At 33.4% G+C, this 14,703-nt stretch overlaps 1 pseudogene; it reads right to left on the bottom strand.

The window, feature by feature from the left end:
- LOC149545056 (protein TOPLESS-RELATED PROTEIN 2-like) overlaps positions 1–14,703 on the bottom strand; it is an 86,421-nt pseudogene that overhangs the window by 32,392 nt on the left and 39,326 nt on the right.

Here is a 14,703-nt window from a genome sequence, read left to right on the forward strand (position 1 = left end):
TGAAGTCATGGAGCAAAAGAACAAGAGATGGAAGGAACAATGAAATCCACAACCAATCCCTTCAGCAAGCATACCTTATTGCTCAACTCTCCAATGCAAATGAGGAAATTATGAGCCTAAGATTTGAAAATGAAAGATTACAAAATGATCTAAACTCTGAAAGGCAAATCAATGAAAGATTACAAAATGATCTAAACTCTGAAAGGTAAATCAATGAAAGAATGATGAAATCCCAAGCAAACATGAATCAATTGAATGAGCAAAATCTCTATAAAAAAAAGGGAAAATAAGGAATTGGATATACAAAAGAAGGAGAATCATCTAAGCAAAGAGCTCAAAAAAAAATCAAAAACCTACTTGCAATCATTGTGGTAAGATAGGTTATACATCAAACAAATGTTGGAGCAATGGAAAAGCAAAATTCAATAGAAAATGCTACAATTGCAATCAACATGGTCATAAGGCTAATGAATGCAAAGAGAAACCAAGACTTGAAGGCAAATGTCACAAATGTAAGAAACATGGACAAAAGTTATTAGAATGCAAAACCAAGATATTGAATCTAGCAGAGCAGATTGTGAAAGCCATATTTGGTTGGGACTACAACACCTGGTGCAAATGTCATTATTGTGGAGAATTTGAACACGTTGGTATGAATTGTGTAAAGCATCATTTGAGAAAATAAATACTACTAAAAGATGTTTCATTTGTACAAAACTTGGTCATCTTGCCAAGAACTGCATGAATACTAGTAGAATTGAAGATGAGAAGAAGGCAAAAGTTGATAACATCCAAAAATAGATGAGACATCAATGGGTTCCAAAGTATACCGAGGATACAAGTCCAACCAATGGTGATCAAGTCACTCAAGAATTGGGTGACTCCACCATTTCTACTTAAGTTCTCAAAGGAAAAACTAGAACTAGGCTATTAAAGAAGACATCCAAAACAATTCTAGATTGAAAGAACAAAACGATCCAAATCTATATTTAGGATACAAAGGGATCACCAAGTACAAGTGTCCATCAAGTTACCTTCTCTATCGAGTGAGGTTGGGTCACAGACTCTACCGAGCGAGGACAAGAGCAATGAAGATGCATATGGTTATCAAGTCACGAAGACTTTGCTGAGTGTTCAATGCAAGCATAGTGGATGATAGTCTGTCAACATGATGTCAATCAACCTACCTTTCATACTGAGCATAAATGGAATAATTTGATAAAATACATGGAATCAAAATCATTTTTACTGTGAAATTTTCAAGTGTTATTGCAAAGTGCGATCTTCAGAGCATCCAAGCGATTTGAGTAAATTGTTAGTGAAAGATTTTGAATTATCTCAAACCCTACCAAGTGAAGATGACATCTACCAAAACCAAGGCAAAGTGAGGATCTAACATGTTGGTTCATGGAGTGGAATGAAAGGCACCAGACTTCAAGCTCACCCCTATAATTGCCAAAACCCTAGATCTGAGTGGAGTGCAATTTCAAATCCCTTCAAAGGTACTATTGGTCAATGATATTCGCACTCATTTTAAATGTGTTATTCAAGAGATTGGTACTTTGGAAATGGATGATGCCCTAGATAAGCTATGTGTAAATGGAGTTTTGAAACCCGAGTAGCAACACCTAGAAACTAAAGGGTTAATTTGCATCCCTCACATGCCTCATGAATTCCAAGTAAAATAGATATGGTTTATCCTTAGTCATGTGCATAATGGACAATTGTGGTTTGAGAAACTAGTATTGATCACAAAAATGATTCATCGAATCACTAGTCTCCTAATGCTAGCCAAAGCTAAGATGACCAAAACCCTAGGTTGGGCTAAACTTGAAAAGAAAACCCTAGCAGAATGGGATGGTAGAGGAATGAAGATTAGCAGTGTTTCAGATATGAATTTGAAATTTGGTATTCACATTATTGCACACAAGATATACAACTCTAGCATGTTGAACAATGTGTCATGTGAAGCTATGGACTTGACATACAAAGTAGTAAAGAACAATTTATCATTTAACCTTGCCAGGCTACGGTTGAGATAGTTCAACAAGAATATGGAAAGCATAAGGACATCAAAGAATAACCTATGTAAGTTTGGCACCTTGTTAACTTGTCTATTCTTTTATGTTTAGAAATTCTTTCCTACAAAAGGCACTATTGTTTGGAGAAAAGATGTGCATGTACTTTATCAGATAAATGAGTATATTGTTGAGATGGGTGAAAACTACAATAGTATTATGGATAACTATTTTGATGCATTCAAGGAGAAAATGAACAATAGATACTGAATCCCCAAGAAACTTGTTGAAGATTATAAGGATGATGTATGTTTCATGGTGGATAGCGACAAAGTATACATTTAGACAATTAAGCCTAGAATAGCATGGGTGAAACCTCTTGGTTATGAAGTTAATATTGATGAAACCAAAGACATCATTGAAGCACTTGTTAAAGAGCCAGTTGATCCTAAGGTAGCATATTTCAATACATATGATAAAGAAAAAGCCAGGATTAAACTAGAGATAAAGCTCCCTCAAGTGGTTAACAAAGGAAAGAAAAGGATTGCTAAACTAAAAACTAGTTCTACCCTTTTGTTGACCGAGGGAAAAGGTGAGGATGAGGAAGTAGAGGATGAGGAAGTAGAGGATGTGGAAGAATCTAAGGAAGAAGAGCCATTAAGGAAGAAGGGAAAGGTAATTATCACCAAGCCACCTAAGCCATCCACTGCAGTATTCATAAGGAGATCCTCAAGGAAGAAATCTGACAAGGAAGGAGGAGACATTATATTTAGAAAACCTGCACCCACCTTTCAAGATAGATTGAAAGATCTAGAAGCTGGAGCTAGTATAACAAACTTCAAATCATTAAAGTATGAAATCAGGATAGCTGAAGAGCAGAAGCAGATAGAAGATCTAGTGATGGACAAGATGGGTAAATGGAAATACTCACCAGACCAACTTGCTTCTCAGATTCCTAATGATTTGTTGGAGAAAATCAAGCCAAGATGGGAATTTTCCATGCAAACTATCAAAGACATTTATGGGAAAACTCTAAGGAAGCTTATACCAAGCATATCAGATGCAAAGGTAAAAGAGTCACTGAGTAAAAATGAAAAAAAATTGACTCTGAAATTCAACACTTGCCTGATTTTGATAAAAGACATTGAGCATGTTGTAAGAAATGCAACGAATAGTTGGAAAAATATCTATTTGTTACATAAACCAAGTGATTTCCTAGTTGATGTAAAAGATGATGATGATGATGAAGAGGATAACGAGAAAGATGAAGAGGAAAATATTGAAGAAGCAATTCATTTTGATAACATTGATGATGAAGAGGGAAAAGGGCAAGAGGCTACCAAGGAAGCAAAGCAAGATGATGAGGCAATTGATCCAATTAAGATAGCTGCAACATTCATTGCCTCACTTCCTCACTCTCAAAGCAAACTAGTGACAACATCAAGCATGGAGACAACCCCAACAAGATTGATTGTGACCACCAACGACAACTCAAATGCCGAATCACTCTTTGCTCCTACTCAGCTCAACACATCATTGACTGAAGTGACCACTTCATCTACCGAGCTGCAGACTCTTCCCTCTTCTACCGAGTTGGCTACTTCAATTTTGAGCACTCAATTTTGGATTCTTCAAATATTTCTATTAATATTCCTTCAATAAGTGTAGTATTCGTTTTAATAGCAAATCCTAACATGTCTACTATTATTTCTATTCTGGGCACACAAGCAATAAGTGTAAGGATAGTTGAGCCCAAGGCTCAACTGAGCACAAAATTTTTGGGTAAAGGAAAGGAGATGGAGGAAGAAATAGATTTAGATGAGGAAATTGTAATCCCAAATTGGAAAATTTCCAAGCTCACTCCAAACCAAATGTAGTCATTTGGTGAACTCCTCCAAAAGAAAGCTAAACAAAAAAGATTAAGAGAGGAGAGAGATAATGAATTTAAAATTATTGAGGATGCAAAGAACATTTTAGTAGAGGCCATAGGCATTGAGGTTGATTCTTCACAACCAATTTTGTATTAGCTAGCAAAGGCAGTTTAGAAGTTTAATGAAGATACTGATGGGTAGGATAAGCTACTGTAGAAGGCAGAAAATAAATTTGATAATAAAACGTTGGAGCACATTTCTCAGCAAATTGCTATTTATCAAGTAGAACTTTCTACAATTTTGAGTTCTTTGGAAGCATCTTGTACAAATGTGTTATCACTTTTTGGTAAGCTATGTAACATTTCTGATTTTACCAAGGAAATAAAGGACATATTGTCTGAAATAAATGAAGATATTAAGTCAAGCACTCAACAGTTGCAATTGACCCTAGTTCAAGCTTTTTACACTTCAAGAAGATAACATTTTTGTCAGATATGCAAGCAGAATTGCTTGGGGAAGAAGCAAGGATCAGATCCACATTGATAGACATACAAAATATGATTCTTCCCAACATGGATGCACTACAAAGACACATTGCACATTCTAAAACTCTCATCCATGACAATAACTTCTCCATAGCGGACCATATGATAGAATTGTCAGTAGAAGTACAAATTGCACTTTACACATGTAAGGTCCTACAAGACAATTGGGATAAAACCTTGGCAATCATTCTCAAGATACATTCAAAAAATTTATCTCATTTTGGTGTTACTATGTGAATAAATAGAATAAATCTTTGGCATCAATGTCAAAAGGGGGGAGAAAGATACATGTTATGGGGGAGAAAATGTAATAAGTTGAAAAATCAACAGGAGAGAAAGATATGTATAGAAGGATATGTTGTACATAGCAAGAAGATGTATAGTATACTATATGAAAGAACTTTACCATGTACAGATATATCTTACAAAATCAATTTTGAAAAATCTCAAAAATAGTATACTCTATTTGTAGACACCTAAAATCCTTTAGAAAATAAAGTATTTTTATTTTATGAAAAAGTCCCTGATGACATCATCATTTATTAATTAATTAATTAATTTTTTTATTTTATTTTTGCCATTAAATCCCCTTGTCTTAATTTAAAATATTTAATTAAAGAATCCCTCCCAAAAATGTTTAAATCTTATTTAAACATTATTTTCTTATTTATTAATTATTTAATTAATAAATTGATCAAAAATCTCAAAATAAATATTTAATTTATTTTTTGCCCAAAACTTGGCCATTTTCCTTAAGATCACTAACCTCTTCCAAAATCTTTTATTCCTTCTTTAATTTCGATTAAAGGCTAATCCCATCATTTTCTACCCTTAATCCCAACTCAAAATATTTAAGTAAGGTTAAATATTAATTCTCATATTTATTAAAAATGTTTTAATAAATATCTCCTCAAACCAAACTTATGAGATAAATAAACTTATTTATCCTAACCCTAAGCCTATCCCTAAACCCCCTTTTTAGCCTAATCCACCCCATCCACCCATACTAACCAAGCTTAGCTACTAACTCACCCACCCTCATTGAATGCCATCCACTTGCATATCTCTAACAAGCTTAATCTAATCCTAAATCATCTCTAATCTCACCCCTAACCTTGTCACATTCTCTAAGAAAGCTTAAGACTTTCCTAAACTAAGCAAAGTCAACAATCTCAACTCCCTCCAAAATATCCCAACCACCTAGCCTTCAATGCTCTTACAAGACCATAAAGACTCTTACAAGCCCATTCATTGCTCTTACAAGCCATTATGAAGGGTCTTTATGAAGATATTATCCCTTGAGCCTCCTTTGTTGGCTCATCCTTGCCCTTTCTTCCATCCTCTCACCCTATGACATGTGTCACTCCCTGATTGGTTGTAAGGAAGCACAATCCATGTGCTCTCCTCTCATGCAATCTGAGCCCTCCATGAGCTTTTCCCCATCCTTGCATCTTAACCCTCCATCCCTCAAGCCCTTAGCTTATAAATTGAATCCCCTCCCAAGCCATTTCATCACAATCCTTGAGTTAAAGTTATAATGCTAGTTTGAGAAACCAAAGCCCTTAACCATACCCTTATGATGCCAAATTGAGAGCTCAAAAAGCTACCAATTTGCCATTTTCCATCTCCATTGAAGCATAGTTTAAGTATCTTGAGTATACATCCCAAATCCTATCAAATAGACTCATCCCAAAAACAAGAAAGGTCTCATTGAGAGAACCTCTTAATGGTTCATATTCTCAATTGAGGGCTTGTCTTAGTCTCTCATATATGTTATATTGATCTTGTTAGTTAATGCTTTTTTCTCTTAATAGATTAGTGTTTCTTGCTAACATATTAGTGTATACACTATTGAGCTAGTATCATAAGGTGATGGATAAAAGGTATTCAGGAAACTTTTTGAATTCAATTTTGGCTAATAATTGTTTTTTTCACTAATGCCAAAGGGGGAGATTGTTGACATATTAGTCAAGTTTTTTATTAGTGACACACATTTATTTAGATTGTATGTAACTACCGAGCTCATTGTACAATTATCAGTGTTTTCCAATCATATGAGTTGTTGTGTAGTTCTATTGTTGCTACCGAGTCCTTTGGACAAATCTCAATAGTTACCAAGCAGTTGCAGTTACAGTGAAGATCAATAGTGTAAACTATGCATCTTAATGTATGCCAAGTTTACCAGTGCAAACTGAGCTGTGCAGTATTCACTAAGTTCGCAATTTATGAGATGCAAGTCCAATGTTAACCAAGTGACTCAGTTTATGCTGAGCTCGAGGTGATAGTGTTTACCGAGCCATCGAATGGTAAAAAAATAATTCAGTTTATATTACGAGTCTCGTAGTATCTACCAAGTCACCAGTGCAGATTGAGTTCAAGACTACTTGGAAGTGATCAGTATGGATCAAGCTTCTACATCTACTAGGTGCATGACGATCCTTAGCATTGACAGTGGATGTTGAGTATTAGAACCTCACCGAGTCAATCTTCAGAACCCGAGTGTCTTCATTTGGGCCAACTTTGTAATATTTGTGTAAACTTGTATTGTGGCCGACTTTGTAATTTGTATAATTGGATTAGTATAAATATGTAATGTATTGTATCATATCCAAGTGTGAAAAATGTGAAGGAGAATGCAATGTAAGTGAATATAATCAAAGAAGAGTAGAAAGAGTAAATTTCTAAGGCTACAATAGTATAAGGAGCAACAAAGACATATCTATCAAAACAAGGTGATTAGTACATAAAAGAATCTCATTTAGCAAACCAATTTGTAAATCAAAGATCAACTACTATTTCATCCTAACATGTGAACCAGTCAAATCCTTTAACAAGGTAGACCTAATAGTCTTTTGTAAATATCTTTACTGAGTGCATACTTCATTGTATGTTTGTAAATCCTTTCACAAGGTGGACCTAGCAATCCTTATTGCTCTTAATAGGGAAAATCATCAGAATTGATCAATGTAAGCCTTAACAGGTCAACTTTATACCGCAATACTAAAGCTTGTGGGTATCATCTCTACCCCAGTTTTACTTTCTATTTGGAAGGTTTATGGGTCACCAAATCTTTGTGTCACAATGTTATGAATGCTCTCATGATTTTAGTTTCTTATGCATGAAATTAGATCAGATTACATGTGATGGATTAAATGTTAATTAGATTTTTGAATTAAGAGTTGAAATTGTAGAAGTTTTAGAAGTTACTAATTCACCCCTCCCCTCTCAGTAACTTAGCATAGTCTAGAATATTTCCAACATCATGATGTACTATGTGTTCCATCTTTGTCCTCTAACCTTCTCTCTATCTATCAGATTACTCACAGTGGGGCAAGGAAGACAATTGAGTTTACACATGATTCAATTGCATTAGAGATAGTGAAACATGCAATATTATTGCTATAGGGATTGTTGATCATTCTTCCCATCTGTACTCTTTCTCTCATTTTGGTCCACCATCTCCATCATTGGAGAATCATTCTTCCTCTCCATTAGAGTTAGTTGAGGTGAAGTCATGTCACTTGAACATATGTGTTGTTCCAGAGACTAGTGTTATGACTTCTACACCTCCATCTCCTATTTAGATTCCACCTTTTGCACAAGATTCCTCTTCAAAATTGCCTAACATTTTAGCTCCATTTATCGAGCCACTTAAGAGCAATTGTTGAGGATATATCAGAGGACATTCATCTCCTCTTAGATTATAGATTCAACACACTAGTTATCCCACCTCCATTGGAGATTCCATTATAGGATTCTCATGCATTCTCTTTTGCGCATCAGTTAGGACTTCCAGCTTCATTTCATCTTCCTTGTCCACTGCCTTAGCTTCTCCTAGATTGCAGCCACATTGGTATGATCATCAACATAGGAGCTCTACCATTCTAGGGAAGCTATGGAGTCTCAAGCCTCTCTCATGGGGGGTTTCATTGTACTTATGGGTTTTAGAATCTATTGAGACATATCATTTGTACTTTGCTTTCTATCTCTTTTTGGAGTCCACTGGGTTTCCTCCATTTATATGTTTCATAGAGATTTGGTTATGATTGGATACCTCATTTGTTTTTAGCATTGTAGTTTCCTTATTTTTTTTACATTATTTGTAGTTGCATTGTTGCTCATTTTAAGGGGGTTGTTAGAGTAAATGATTAATTTAATTTAATTTTATTAAATTACCTTTACTCCCTTCTTAAGATTTCCCTTTATGTACATGCATTTCCATTTAATAATTAGATAGTAATTATTAAATGTCATTTACCTCTTAGGGTTTCTGTAATGCCCTGCTTGAGAACCCAAAAGAAATAAATCAAATATGTTACAAAGTTTACTGAACTGTTTTTTTTTTTAAGTTTAAACAACATCCAAGTAACAATAATGCAGAAGCAATATATACATACACATCAAGAACACATAATCAAATTATAAATATAGTTTCAATTCTTCAAGGGTTCCTTCACATTGAGCCACATTTAAGAAATTTTTATTAATAAGTTTAAGTCTCAATTACAATGTCCATAATCATATAATCAATAAACACATACATAGTCATATAAGAAAATGTATAAGTACAACTAATAATATGAAAGCACATCTAATGAACAACATCCACTGCACATGTCACAGGGTATGTAAAAATAGATACAAGTACATCAATATACAATACAATATCCTGTAGGATCTTAAAACACATGATACATAGATGCATCAAATGAATAGAAGTCTTCAAGATAAGAGGAAGAATGATAATGGTACCACTGTATCAAGGAGCATCCAACATCTGTCAATTTGAGGGGGACCTAAATGGTAAGAATACACTACCTCCCGACCATGTGGTTACCTGATGAGGCTACCACTCCTGTCATGCAGAAGAGATAATGTACGGTCCACACATAGATAAACAAATCATAAAATAATCCTAGACAAGGAATCCTAATAGCCAAAACTACCTCAAGGGTAACACAAACTACTCAAGAAGAAGAGATAGTAAAAATTGAAAGAACACTCATTCCAATACTAACATCTCATACCAAGTCAACATACAAATACCAAGACCAAAAATATACAACCACCTCAAAATCAATGTCAAGCATCACGAGCACAATGACCAACAAATAACAATTGTCCTCAATAAAAGTAAACCACCAATCAATAATTCAAACAATAAAATAACACCACCAATGAATAGTTGATCATTCATTAATAAAAATCAATTGTCAACAATAAATGACATCCAATCAATGAATAACAACTCACAATAAATACACCATCAAAAGCAATATCCAACAAGTACACCTCTAGAGGATAATATAAAAAAATCATGAAGGAGAATCAAGATACATACTATGGAGTGTCATCACATAAGCCAACTCTAAAGTTACCCTGGTAGTCTCTCAAGACCTCGGCCCCCAAGCTACTCTATGCAGAACCAGAATACCCTCTTGTGATGATGAGGAAACTAGTCATACCTCTCAAGGTATCATCTCCATCTCATCCTTAGTTTATACAAGCACTAAAAGCATGGACGAGGGAAAATCCCTAACTTATCTTTTTAATGTATCTCAAGGAAAGGGTGAGGCAAGATATTTTAATTACTATGTTATTATTTGTTACACAACTTACAGTGAGTTACCCTGGCAGCCACTTTGGGCCCCAACCCCCCATTACAAGCCACTCCCATAGACATGCACCTAAACTACCTTCTCAAAAATCACAAACCACAATAATGTCCCATACCACAAAAGTAATATTAATCAAATTTGGTTCTTTAACAAGCAACCCAAAAATAATATTGGTTCTCAAAACCCAAGTTTTCATAAATGCTCAATAGCATAAAGCTCATAAAATATAAATCTCAATTCAAATCATAAATATCATCACGACATCCAGTCAAATAATCATAAAAGAAATCTAAAAAACGCCTCTAGTTCACATCCTAACTTGGCCAACTAAACAACCCACAAAGAAAAATCATTATGAAAATAAACATCACAAGACTATAAATAGAATATTAGAAAACACATAGTTTTCAGCCACATGATTTAATTCCACCAATTTTCTCTTGTTTGATTTGGGTAATAAAGATGTGTTTAGAAATAAAATAAGAATATACACGTTAAAATGAATTGTTATGCTAATATACTTATTTAAAATAATAAGTATTTACATATCCAAATTTTTTGTGTATATAAAATATCATGCAATATTAATATATTTTTAAATTAAATAATCTTAAATCATAAATGATTTAATTAATAATATAAATGTATATTATTATATTTAAATATTGATATTAATTTCAACTCTAAAATATTAATTTGACTTCTATTTAAGTCCAATATTAATATTTACTTTCCCTTTAATTTAAAATGTGACTAGAGATAAAATTATAAATTTAATTTAATTATTTATAATTTCTCTCATAAAGTCAAATAGTTATTAACTAAATGATTACAAAGTGAACTCTACCACAACTCTTAAAATATAATAAAATTATAAATATTTATTTATTAACTTACCTCTTGCATTAATAATTATAAAATCATTTATATGCAACTAAGATTTTAATTAGACTTAACTAATCACTAATGATAACATCCACTTAAACTAGATGACTAATATTTATTTAATTTTTTAAAAATTAATAAATTATTTATTTATTTATTTATAATTAATTAATTATTATTTTTAAATGAATAAATCTAAAAATTATATTATATAAAATAAAAGTACACATGTAATTAGTATTTTCGCATGTCTTTGATCTCTCAAATCATGTAACCATACTATACTTGGTATTATATTTTTAGCATATTTGTTTTCACATACAACCCTATGATACTTTGCTTTCTATTTTTAGCATATTTGTTTTCACATGCATGTAACCATACTATACTTAGCTTTTTATTTTTAGCATATTTGTTTTCACATACATGTAACCTTACTCCTACTTAGCTTTCTATTTTTAGCATATTTGTTTTCATGTACATGGAACCATACTATACTTAGCTTTCTATTTTTAGCATATTTGTTTTCACATGCATGTAACCTTACTATACTTAGCTTTCTATTTTTAGTATATTTGTTTTCACATGCATGTATAAGTCTAGTTACAACATATTTTGCTCTCAATTAATATTTTTCTTTTTTTCCAATAAATTTTGCATTTAAATTATTTTAGATATAACACTAGTAAATTTATCCCTAAATTTCAATGAGAAAAGGTCGCAATTTCAACCGGAATTGATTGAATAGAGGACTAAACCTATCATCACTCTTTTTTCGTCAATTTTTCATCACAGTCATTATGCGTCAAAATTTCAACTTTAAAAAGGTCAACTTATCGACGAGAGGTTCATCAATTTCCTTAATCCAGCCTGAACTCTTATTTCCTCATTTGCATCCATCGTTGGTCAAAATTTTGACCAAAACCCCTTGACATTTTTGACAGTGAAGCCAAACCTTTGACGATAAAAATGACCAACCGGCATCAAAATTGCGACCAAGATCCATTCAATCTTCTACAGTGGTGCCATACCATGGACAATAGAATCGACCAACCATTGTCAAAATTGTGACCAAGACCCCTTAATTTTCTACGATGGTGCCATACATTCAATGACAAAGGGAAGACATATGCATCAAAATTGAGACCAATGCTTGGTAGAAATTTAAACGGGTTGTGCCAATTATTGGAAAATCTTTGCTCTCATAGGAGCCTTCTAAACTACACAAAATTTGATTCTAAAGCATAATTTCTCGATGCATGAGACTTAGGGTATCGTGCACATTTCTACCTCCACACTATTGTTTCATTCATCACATGATTTATTTCATACAAAACAATGGGAAGGAGGAAGAAATGTGCATGATATCTTGAGTCTCCACCTAGCAATTATGCTTTAGAATCAAATTTTGTGCAATTTAGAAGGCTCCTATGAGAGCAAAGCCTTTGCAATAATTTGCACAACCCATCTAACTTTTGGTTCTTGAGACACCATTGCTTGTGAAGACTGTAAGGAAAAATAAAATTAGGAAAGGATTATTTATTAGGAATCAAAGCCATTAACACTAACTAATCTCTATTTTCAAACAGATAAATGTGACAAAAAAATTTATAGTCCCAATCACATCATCATAAGAGCGCATATATAACTATAACCTCTTATTTGGCTACTTGTTGATCAATTCCTTGGCAAGAGCATCCAGGACATAATATTAAAACACAGTCAATCACTGAGCCTATTAGCTCTTTCCTACCACCAAGTTTGGAACATAGTAACTTAGGATCTAACTATGTCTAAAACCAACATAATTTACAAATATCCACAATCCAAATATTATCCCTTGATTTTTTCTTTAATGCAAAGTTTTAACTCAACTATTTTATCGCCCTGGATGTAATACCAAATTGTCATTAGGCTAAAGACCGTAGCAAGATTTACAAATGCAAGGAGAACTACCCAACCAAAGTAGAAAATGACATGAAAAGTTAACAATCTATCAATTGACACCTCTAGATGAAATATTTCTAGCAATTGAACTGTACTATAAAAACAAAAACTACATTAAAATTGACACCTCACCAATTTTAGTTCATTTGCATCCGTAATGGCTTCACAAAAGTTGAAAGCTTACCATTTGTCAAGAACACAAAAGGCACTCGTAGTTTAGCTGCATCAATAAAAGTAAATTTATTTGAATGTTCAAAAAATGTGAAACTTCTACTTAATAGTTAGAAAATTCATATCCTCAGTATACATCATCTTTGATGGAATGTTCATAAGTGAATGATTTTCTCTAAAAGCTCAAACTTATGCACAAAGAAGCACCATGCTCTTGAAGATATATATATATATATATATATATACAGGTTACAAGATTGATATATCAAAAGGAACATGGTGAGGGCAAGAGACTGTCAATATCAATTGTGGAGTTGCAGATAGGTAAGTGATAAACATAAAAAGGTAGTACAAGGCATCATTTGCCATGTTCTAATATGATGAACTACCTTGGAGCTATTTCTAAACCTTGATTGATTAATGTTGGATTTGATCCAACAGTACCATTATCTAGAGGAGGTCCCACACCCCACTTTCCTTCTAATTCTAAAGGCTCAATGACATCAACTCCTCCATCAGTCATTCCAAGAGCGAACTAATTTGAGTTAAATGGATGTGATGCAATTGCTAGAGGATAGACACTGCATGAATGATCAAAGGATACATTTTGAGTTAAATCATAAAATACTTGGGGATCCATTTATCCATACATAACATAACTTTTTCCTCCTTGGGCCAACTCAGCTATTCATGCCTGAAGCTAAATATGCAGAAGGTGCAATATGATAGTGTGGCCTCAAGCTCTCTGCATCAAATGCTCCAATGACACCATCACAGTAGCTTACAATTACGAGAAGGTTGTCACATGAATATACCGCACTTGAAATGGGAGCAGATAGAGAATCATGAGGTGTCCACTGCAATACAAAAAAAATTGATATTAGTTTACACTCATATAGAGAAGGTAGCTTATATCATTATCACTTACTAAATTTGAATTCTAAATTGTTGGCAAAGACTTACATAATGCAAATGGTCAAACTTAAAAGCATCATAAATAGCAAGCTAGCTTTTGTGAACAACCAACAAGTGAACTTGATCATTATGAAACTGTACTCTTGTATCCCCAACCGGTGGTGGTGATCTTCTTGTCTGCACTTGTAAAAAAATTGACTTTCGCTTCTCTCATCTATTAATGCTCTAGAAACAAAGCCGCCAGAACATTGGCCAAACATTTACTAATTTGAATCTATAAACATGTGAATGTACAAAATGAGATGGCAATGGATATACAAAAAGAAGACAAACCTGGGCATCGGTCCTAGAAGATACCTATACATTCAAAGTGTGTGAAAATGCCAAGCCCATAATTTTCTTTTGGTGGCCTTTACGCTTCATTTTTACCTAATTAGTTTAAACAAGTTTTGAAAAGACACAAGTTAGAAGTCGCCACTTTTAATGATGCACTAAATGAGTGAACAAGAAAGAGACTCATTGATCACACCTCATCTACTCAGATATTTTATATCTAGATTGTTGAATCTTCCATCCCAATTGTAATGATGTTATTATCCTAAGGGTGAAAAGCCAGAAAAGTAGTTGCAGGAGGAGGTGTCATGAAGGTAGTCATAACCTTCTATAAACACTCATTAGCAACCATGCCACAGAATATTTTCTCAAAACTTTGGTTGAAAAAAGGAAACAAAAA

The sequence above is a fragment of the Cupressus sempervirens genome, chromosome 8 (genome assembly GCF_028749045.1).
Source record: "Cupressus sempervirens isolate cs-2001-9-10 chromosome 8, ASM2874904v1, whole genome shotgun sequence".
Classification (NCBI taxonomy): domain Eukaryota; kingdom Viridiplantae; phylum Streptophyta; class Pinopsida; order Cupressales; family Cupressaceae; genus Cupressus; species Cupressus sempervirens.